The sequence below is a fragment of the Marmota marmota genome, unplaced genomic scaffold (assembly GCF_001458135.2).
Source record: "Marmota marmota marmota unplaced genomic scaffold, marMar, whole genome shotgun sequence".
NCBI classification, from domain to species: domain Eukaryota; kingdom Metazoa; phylum Chordata; class Mammalia; order Rodentia; family Sciuridae; genus Marmota; species Marmota marmota.
In genome coordinates, this window is record NW_025999842.1 from 30,138,305 (window position 1) to 30,148,753 (window position 10,449).

Here is a 10,449-nt window from a genome sequence, read left to right on the forward strand (position 1 = left end):
AGTGGAATCATACAAGATTTGTTCTCTCATTACTAGCTCCTTTCACTTAGTATAATGTCTTCAAGGTTCATCAATGCTGTAGCATGTGTCACATTTCTTGTTCAGCCTGAATAATATTCCAATCTTTGTGTATTCCACATTGTATTTATCCATTAATCTGTGTGTGGACACTTGGGTGTTTCAACTGTTTGGCTGTTGTGAATTAATGTGGGTACAATTAATACAATTAATAACACAAATAGCCTCCAAGAACTATTTCTAATTCTTTTGGAGTTCTTTTTTTTATATACCCATCCACTTAGATCATATGGTAATCTTATTTTTAATATTATTATGGTTTAGATAAGAGATGTCCCCCAGAAGCCCACGTGTGAGACAATGCAAGGAAGTTTAGATTGGGTTATGAGAGACTGAACCTAATCAGTGTATTAATCTACTGATAGGGCTTAACTGTAGGCAGGTAGGATGTGGCTGGAGGAGGTGGATCATTGTGGGTGTGCCTTTGGAGTATAAATTTTGTTTCGTGGAGAGTGAATTCTTTCTCTGCTTCTTGGTGCGAGGTCCTGAAACTCTTTCCTCCACCACATACTTCTGCCATATTGTTCTGCTTCACCCCAGTACCCAGAGGAATGGAGCTGGCTGTCTATGGACTGAGATCTCTGAAATCGTGAGCCCTGAAATAAAATTTTCCCCCTCTAAAACTGTTCTTATAGGTCTTTTGGTTACAGCAGTGAAAAAGCGGAGTATGGCAAATATTACCGTGTATTTTTATTATTTGGTGGAGATTTTGTCTTATTAAGTTTATTCAAAAGAGACCAGCTATGGAAAAAGATAGAGAATATATACTTTTTTATTTGGTAGAGATTTTGTCCTAATCCATTATATGCCGCAGAGACAAGTTATAGGAAGAAGATAGGGAATATATACTTTTAAGTAAGTATTACCCATTAATATCAGTTCAGCATCATCCAGGTAGGGAAGAAATGAATTTAAAAAGGGATTTTTGTCAAGCATCTCCCTCAACCTTTTATCATCTCTCCTTCTAATTTTTGTTCTGTGTTTTGGCAAGGGTTTGAGATTTTAGCAAGTTTTATGCACCATAGACTATTAATGAACCTCTTCTCCTGTCCTGGGAGTACCAAGTATCATTATCATATGTTTTGAGATTGTATCTGATTTTCTGATAACTGAATGGTCCTGTGTCTTGTGTTCCTTAGTTTATAAACATGAAGATCCCTCTGACAGCCTAGAAGCAGTGGGTGTGTGTTCAGGGAACCACGGTCTGGCTGCTCTTTGCCTCTCTGACCCCATGTCTGCCCCTCTGTGGGATTTCTTCCGGTCCTTCCCTTTTTATGACACGTAGTCTGAATATTTCTGGTCCAGAATGCAGAAGGAACTTTTTGCCCTGAGTAGTCACTATTGTTCTTATTGGGCCTAACCTCAGCAGTTGCTGATCAGCCCTTCATGAGTTTCCCTTGGTTTGATGCTGCCTCTCCCTTCTAGAGAATGGCCTCCTCCCTGTTTCTGCCTCCACTGATCCAAATTCAGGGCCCCTTCTAGTTAAAAGGTAAATTCCCCTTTCCGCTCCATACCAGGGGATGAACGAACCTTGCTAATAGGTGCCTGAGTGAGATTGGCAGGCCCTGGACTGATGACCTGGTTTATCCTTTTAATCAGAATGAAAAAACAAAATGCCAGCAAATTGCAGACATTTTTGTGGGGCTCAGTGATGCATGTCTTGTAATCCCAGCTACTTGGGAGGCTGATGTTAGAGAATCACATGTTTGAGGCCAGCTTAGACGACCTAGTGAGATCCTGTCTCAAAATAAAATAAAAAGGACTGGGGATGTAGCTCAGTGGTAGAATGTTTGCCTTGCATGTGCCAGGACCTACCTATGCTCTATTCCCCACCAAAAAAACGGAAGATGATGTTGGAAAAGTCCATTAGATAAGGATAGCAGACTGCTTGATTTTTTCCGAGGTGGGGAGAAAGGCATAGTTCTAGTAGGGAAAATTTATACTTGAGTGAGCTATAAACAGATTCTCAGTTTGCAGGAAATATTAATACAACCTAATCTCTTTGGAACAGAAGTTTCCAAGTCATTTAACACATATAGTCTGAGTATTTACCAAATTCAGTAATCAGGACCCTCAGAATAAAACAGGAAAAGACTAGGGGTAAGAAAAATGGTGGAATGAGATGGACATCATGACCTTAAGTACACGTATGAAAACACGAATGGTGTGACTCTACTTTGCGTACAACCAGAGATATGAAAGACTGTGCTCTATATGTGTAATATGAATTGTAATGCATTCTGCTGTCATATATGACAAATTAAAATTTAAAAAAATTTTAAAAAACAGAAAAAGAGATCCTTGTCTTCACTGAGTGTATGTTTTATTATTTCAAGTAAGATTTTCTAGATTGAGGATCTAGTTAAAAATTATTGAAATTGTTCTTAGGCAGTTCCAAAAAAGGCAACTAGCTGAACTCCTGGTTCCTGGTGTGTTCAAGTTTGAACATTTTTAGTATTTTTCTGTTTTGGGGGTCATGCTTGATTTGCAGTTTGGTAAGAATACTTGGCACAGTGAGAAGAGATTAATGCTGCTCAAGCCTGCCTAAGAAGGCTCTAGCAGAGGAGTCTGACACCAATACTGAGATTTGCTCAGTAGAGTCAAGAGGACATGTTTGCGATTGAGCTGGATCCTGGGTTTCAGCTCCCAATTCCAGGGTAACTGAGCAGGTTCTCAGGTCTTAGCCATTCCCTGATCCTTGCAGAAAACTCTGCCCTTTGGAGGAGAGCATCCTGTTCTGATCCAAATATCCTTTGGACCTTGGCCTTGTTGAAGAATGAGCCAGATACAGAAGCATTTCAGAAAAAAAAAGACATTTACCTGCAAAGGGAATAGAGAAGGCCTTGTTTGGCAAGTAAAAAACTCAAGTATTTGCAGGAAAAATTTAAAAAACTGTGAAAGTTTCTGAATGTGCATTAGCATGTTCTTGGTGGAAAAACGGGAAGTGCCTTGTGTGATTGCCATTTTTACAGACATCACAAGTCTTCAGATGCAGTACGGTAAAAACCATGGACAAAGTCCAGGTTTATGGGACATGTTCAAGGTATTATTGTTTTTAGATCAGAACCAGTTAGGTGACACTATCATTTTTGTTTTACCTCGGATGCAAAGGCTTCTTTCTGAACTGTGGTATGAGCAGCATTCAGTAATATTGAAGGCAAGGCAAAGTGATATTTTGCTTCTGCACCCTCCAGAACCCATAAGCTTCAGGAAGAAAAAAGAACCAAGTTTTGGAAAAACATGACTGCAGAATGTATTCTTGTCCCCATCCAACTGATAAACTTTTGTGCCAGTGGCTTTCAATTATGGCTGCTGACAATAATCAATGGGCAGTGTTTCACAATTACCAACGCCCAGCACTTTTACTTAAGAACAATTTTAATTAGTCTGCAGTGGAGTCTGAGTGTGGATATTTTGAAAGTTCCCCTGGTAAGTGTGATGCTCAGGCAAGGCTGAAAACCACTGCCTTTGACAATGCAGGGAACTGGATCCTCCTCTGCTGGCCAGAGGGATTTTTTTAGGCTAATTTATGGCTTGGTTAAGCCATGCTGCTGTGCAGAAGATTAACACTCTGTGCACTTCCTTTGAAGGACAAGATGAGAGGAAGAGGTCTCCTGTCCTCTATTATCTCCACTGCTGCATGGTCAGGTCATGGAAATAGTCAACACTGTTGTGTGAGGTTTTGCCAAAACCAAGACCAACTGCAGATTTTCTTCAGGTTGCTCTTTTACATAGTTTTCACTAAGCAATTTTGAATTTTAGGCACTCAAAAATGTAGGTGTGATCTTTTGGATTTATTACATCTAAATTTAAGTCAATTCACTGTTTATGATGGCTTTTTACCATTTAATAGCTTGTTTACACAAATTATTGATTTAAATACTAATGTAAAATTAAGATAAGATTCATTGTCATTAATTGTTTCTTTGATTTTTTAAAAAATGAAGTTGGCCAGGTGCACAGATGAATGCTGCTGGGAGGCCAAGGTAGGGGGATCACAAGTTGAAAGTCAGCCTCAGAAATTCAGTGAGATCCTGTCTCAAAACAAAATTTAAAAAAGGGGCTGGGAATGTGGTTCAGTTGTAGAGGACCCCTAGGTTCAATCCCCAGTGCCACTAAAAGAGAGAGAGAGGCAGATAAATTGATATATGATATATATATATATATATAGAGAGAGAGATCTTGGCAATACTCCTTCAGAAATTAGTAAAGAATATTTTGATTGGGCTGGGGATGTGGCTCAAGCGGTAGCGTGCTTGCCTGGCATGTGTGCGGTCCGGGTTCAATCCTCAGCACCACATACAAAACAAAGATGTTGTGTCCGCCGAAAACTAAAAAAAAAAAAAAGAATATTAAAAAAATTCTCTCTCTCTCTCTCTAAAAAAAAAAAAAGAATATTTTGAGTGCCTCAAAATGTATGTGATGATTGTAGTGAGTTCCTAAGAGTGGGAGAAGCACTTTCACCCTACACATGTTCTAGAACATCTCTGGCCTTTCAGCTTCCCTTAAGAAGTTTATATTAAGATTCTGAATTTGCCAATCCACCAAAGAAGCTGTTAATTAGTATGTATATTGTTGATTAATAATTTCTGAATAGAGATGATTATAGAAGTCTCTAAATGGAGATATTGGGCAGAACCTGGGAACCTTCTCCTTGCTTCCTTTCTCTATAGGGTCTGGTGCCTGAAAGCCTGCCGTCAGTGACCTTGGCCCTGTTTTTCACTTATTAAAATGAGCACAGTGAGAAGTAGTTCGCTATTCCTAATGGGGAGCATGATTCAGGTGTATAACTCTCTTCCCATCCTTCTTGGCACTATGAGTCTTGAGGGGAAATATTTTTTAATGGAAAAATTGAAATTGAGAAAAATGAATGCATAACAGTTACAATAAATGATAATTCCAGTTGCCATCATCTCTGCTTTGAGTGATCTAAATTTATAGCCTTGAACTCTGTTTGGGACAGGGACCTTCCTTTAGGGCAAAGTATAGCCTTTTCTGGTTCTTCCTAGAAAACCTTGGCACTGGGCAGGAAAGGAGAGGGTTTCAAGCTCGTAAGTATAATGGAGTGTGTGATACCCAAGGGTTTCCAGGGCTTTCCATGAGGAAGCAGGCTCCGTTTTTCATTGCACTCCTTCTTCATCTTCATGGATGTGGTTGGACATGAGGGTGGACCTAGTGGCCACATTCTGATCACACTATTCACTGCTAGAGGCTCCATGGGGCTAGATGGAGAAATAGACAAACTATTTTTGAGTACTGGTTGGGGCCTCTCCACTACCACCCTAGAGAAAGGAATGGTTTGGGGATGGTATTTTTCTGTTGCTCACCATAACAGCCATTTTAACCTCTCAACTTTTGGAAACTTTAGCGGATTCAGTATAATGAGAAAAGCTCATGTGTGATGTGGTTGTCAAGAGGTTGACATCTAGGGTCTGTCTGTTCACATTCTCACTCTAACCCCTTGTTTTTCTTGGATCTCATTATTTAGTGTCTCTGTTCCTCAGTTGTCTTTCATGGACTTGACTATGAGATTTAATGATATCTTTGTAAAGGACTTACCGTTCTGCTTCATATACATGGTTATGGGCTCAACTTTGGCCCCATCTCCTCTTTCCATATGCCAAAACCAGAGCCCCTAATATTTCAGGACGTGACTGTACTTGGATACAGGGCCTTTGAAGAGGCAATGAAGTTAAAATGAGACCTTTGGTGTGCCCTCTAATATAATAGGACTGTTATTTTATAAGAGGAGGAAATTTGGACACAGGTACAGAGAGAATACAGGAGAGGGGCCTCAGGAGAAACCAGTGTCGCAAGCGTGTTGATCTCAGACTTCTAGCCTCCAAAAGTGTAAGAAGATAGGTTTCCATTATACCCCAACAATGGAACAAGGTGCCTTTCAAGGACAAGGTATCATGGCAGTCCCACCAAATCTGTATCCATAGTATGCCCTATATCCTAGTATGCCCATATCCTAGTATGCCCAAAACATATAAGTATAGGTGTTGTACTATTTATTATTATCCTTCCTATTCTATAGGTACTTGTCACAGAAAAAGTAAAACAGCCACAAAAATGGGAATTTAACTAGAAAATAATCTCACTTTTCCAGGAAATGAGATCATCTAAACAATGTGAAAACTAGAAGTTTTAAAAATAATTATTATGATCAAGAAGGCCAGATGATAAACTCCAAATAAGCTAAATTAGATTATGGACCATAAGTTAGCAGGTTGCTCTCGCAAATCAGTAAGAAGACATGTGGCTGGTAGCTCACAAACTCTGCCCAGGGTTGTTCTCTGCTCAGGTACTATGCAAAGATGGATTCCTTCAGATCTAATCAATTAGTCATGATAACCAGAGCCCATCAGCAATGGGAACGTGAAATAGAAACAACACACTTTTTCATTGTTAGTTTTAAATGGGTAATATGTGCATGAATTAATAATAAAATCAAACAATACAAAGGTGAGTTAAAAAAAGTAATTTTAAGTCTGAGGCATATATATATATATATATATATATATATATATATATGAGATTTAATATATATATATATGGTGTGTGGGCTGTAGATCAGTGATAGAGTACTTGCCTAGTATGCCCAAGACACTGGATTTGATCCCAACATTGTAAAAAGAAGCAACAACAACCACCAAAAAAAAAAAAAAAAATGGAAAGAAGGAATGATTCTTATACATCCCAGACTCTTAACCACAAACCCAATTAAGTGAGGCAAGCACTCTGTTATTTTTATGCATCTTCCAGGTATCTTGCATATATAAAATTTATTTGTATTAATACACATATATCATTGATTTTAAGTTAATTTATCTATTTTAATTGGTAAATAAAAATTATATATATTTATCATGCACAAGAGGATATTTTGAAACATGTCTACCTTGTGGAATGACTAAGTTGAAAGAATTGATATACACATTAACTTGGCTTTATTTAAATATAGATTTACATCTGCTTCTGTTCAGCTCATCTTTTTTAAAATTTATTTTATTTGTTCTTTTCAATTATACATGACAGTAGAGTTTATTTTGACATATTTATATAAACATGGAGTATGCCTTATTCTAATTAGGATCCCTTTCTTTTGGGTATACCTGATGTGGAGATTCACTGTGGTGTATTCATATGTGTACATAGGAGAGTCATGTTAGAGTCAATTCTACTGTCTCCTATTCCTACCCCACTCCCTTCCTTTCATTCCCCTTTGTCCAATCTACTGAACTTCTATTCTTCCCCACCCCCTTGTTGTATGTCAGCATCCACATATCAGAGAGAACATTCGACCTTTTGTATTTGGGGATTGGCTTATTTCACTTAGCAGATAGTCTCCAGATCCATCCATTTACTGACAAATGTCATAAAGTCATTCTTCTTTATGGTTGAGTAATATTCCATTGTATGTATATATCACATTCTAAAAAATCCATTCATCTGTTGAAGGGCACCTAGGTTAGTTCCATAGCTTAAATATTTTGTGCTCAGCTCATCTTAACACCCATTCTGTCTTACATAATGAGATGTTGCTCAATCTGAGAATATATTTTCCTCTTCCTTTTCCTTTACTCTTTCTTTCTTTCCTTCCTTCCTTCCTTCCTTCCTTCCTTCCTTCCTTCCTTCCTTCCTCTCTTCCTTCCTCTCTTTCTCTTTCTTTTTCTTCTCTCTCCTCCTCCTCCCTTTTGGTACTGGGGATTGAACCCAGGAGAGCTTAACCACTAAACTACATCTTTAGCTCTTTTTAAAATTTTGTATTTTATTTGTTTATGGAGACAGTGTTTCACTAAGTTGCTGAGGTTGGCCTCAAGCTTTCAATTCTCCTGCCTTGGCCCTCTGAGTTGCTTGGATAACAAGCATGCACCTTTGCATCTGGCCCAATCCTAGAATTTCTAATAAAACCTGGTAAGATATTTAAACTAAATTTCTTGTAATTTAGCTTTCTGACAGAGATAAGGCCTAATTTTAAGAATATCTAAGAAGTGGTAAACCCAGTGGTGGTTTACTAATCTAAGTAAAATATCTAATATCTAAGTAAAATTAGAATGTTTAAGTGAAATTGGTAAGACTTCATGATAAACGGAGGAGACAGAAAGAAGGAACATGCAGGCAGGATCTCAGATTCCTCACTGAGATGACCAGGTACATCGTGGTGGCTGCATGGAATGCGATGGTGACATGGGTTCAGTTTTAGGTGACAAGGATGAATGATTGTGAAACTTGATATTTAATGAAAATAATTTTGGTTGTATTAAATCTCAATATACCCAAAGAAATGAGTTGCTCAAGTTCAAAGTCTTTCCTATGTCATTCAAAGCTCTTTGCAATATGAACCTAACCTACATCTCCCACATCATCCTCTGTTCTCTTTCTCTACCTTTTATGTCAACCACAACAAATTTCTCTCAAAGACATCCTCCCAAATGCCCAAGAGTAAAATAGGTTATTAAACCATATAAATTTTGTGTAATGGTTTAGTACTAGTCTCCCCTAATACTCTATGAATTCTGCAAAGGTAGGAACTGTGTCTCTTTTGTGGACGTGTTTCTCCAGCATTTAGCAGAATCTGCCTTATAAACTCCCTGCCCTAGGATTTCACTGACATTTTGCACTTATGGTTGCTCTTTACTCAAAACTTCCCTTTCCCTGTGGCAAATTCCACGTACCCTTCAAAAACCCAGATGAAATGTCACCCTCTCTGTGAAACATTGTACAGCCCTCTCAAGTGGAGTTAATTCCTTCTTCCACATGTTCCCATAGTGTCTCTCATATTGTTTTTCTTCTACCATAGCTAGAATCCTGCCATCAATATTCAATTTCCATGCATTGTTTCAACTAAATAAAAGATGTCGAAAACCAAGACCTCCCTCTTGCTGGCCTGATTCTAATTTTTAAGGTCCTGTTATCTGTCATCTTGATTTTGAAAGAGCTCACTGAAATTTTTAAGACACACACTGTAAATCAACTAGAAAGATTTTGTAAGCGTCTACACAAGAAATGAGAAAGACAAGAACTAAAGTAGTAGGAATAGGCAGTTGGAAGCAGAATGAAGAGCCATTTCTGAGGGAAACTAGGAAGGATTTAATCATTCATACTTTTTTTTTTTTTTTTTTTTTTTTTGGTACCAGGGATTGAACCCAGTGGTGCTTAACCCGTGAGCCACATCCCCAGCCCCTTTTAATATTTTATTTAGAGATAGGGTCTCACTGAGTTGCTTTAGGATTTCGCTAAGTTGCAGAGGCTGGCTTTGAACTCCTGATCCTTCTGCCTCAGTCTCTCAAGCTGCTTGAGTATAGGCATACATGGGGCTAGGATTTAATAATTCAATGGGTGAAACTAGAAAGCTCGATTGCAAGAAATGGTATGACTCAGCTTTGTGGTTTGGTAGCCACAGTGGATGAGATAGAGAGTAACTGGGTGGAAAACAAAACATGTCAGAGAAATGATGAAGAAAACATGTATATCCCATTTTGATGCTGTGGTCTGGTTGGTTAAAAAGCAAAGGGAAACAAAGCTGGAGTTGGACAAAGAAGATAAGGCCTGTGGGTAAAGAACCAAGGCCTGACAGGCTAACAGGCACACAGGAGGCTGAGGCAGGAGAATTGAAGGTTCAAGGCTGGCCTAGGAAATTTAGCCAGACCCTGTCTCAAAATAAATAAAATAATAAAAAGGACTGGAGATGTAGCTCAGTGGTAGAATGCTTGCTTAGCCTGTGTGAGGTACTGGGTTCAGTTCCCAGACCTGCAAAAAGCAAAACAAAAAACAAAAACAAGCAAGATAAAGCCTTTCCTTCTCAGATGGCATCACGTTATTCTCAGCAGTTCTATGAACTGATGCCCTGGTCCACTTCCTTACAGCACTGGAATTATCTCCAGGATTTGGGGCAGTATGTGTGCTTGGAACCACAGTATTGGACCCAGATTTATTTCTTTAGCTACTTTTTTTTTCTTTAGCTACTATTATGCTGTTCATCTACAGCCACTGAATCTCTGACTGTCCTTAGGTAAGGTGTTACTTGCTCTCTATTCTCCTATCTGTAAGTGGCACTAAAGTGGGATTCAGAGTGGTGTTTCAAGGATTAATTGAGATAGTATGTGGGAAAGCTAATGCACTTATACATAAGGGTCTACAAATATTTGTGGATTGAAAGATGTACCATAGACCAAGAAACCTCAGATGTCCAAGGTGCAAGGGCAAGGATTTTGAACAACTTAACAAAGGTAAGAATGTTGGGCTACCTCTGTTATCCAGGAGACCCAGGGAGTGGTCAAGGCCCTACCTTTGGCTGCATTTTTCTTGTAAGGTTTGGCTTCACCTCACCTTTTTAAATTAAAAAAAAAAAATATATATATATAT

At 38.5% G+C, this 10,449-nt stretch overlaps 1 protein-coding gene across 1 annotated transcript in view; it reads left to right on the plus strand.

Moving 5' to 3' along the window:
- Positions 1-10,449, plus strand: part of LOC107154578 (sodium-dependent glucose transporter 1B-like) — a 64,326-nt gene that overhangs the window by 26,000 nt on the left and 27,877 nt on the right. The gene's annotated exons all lie outside the window — the stretch shown is intronic.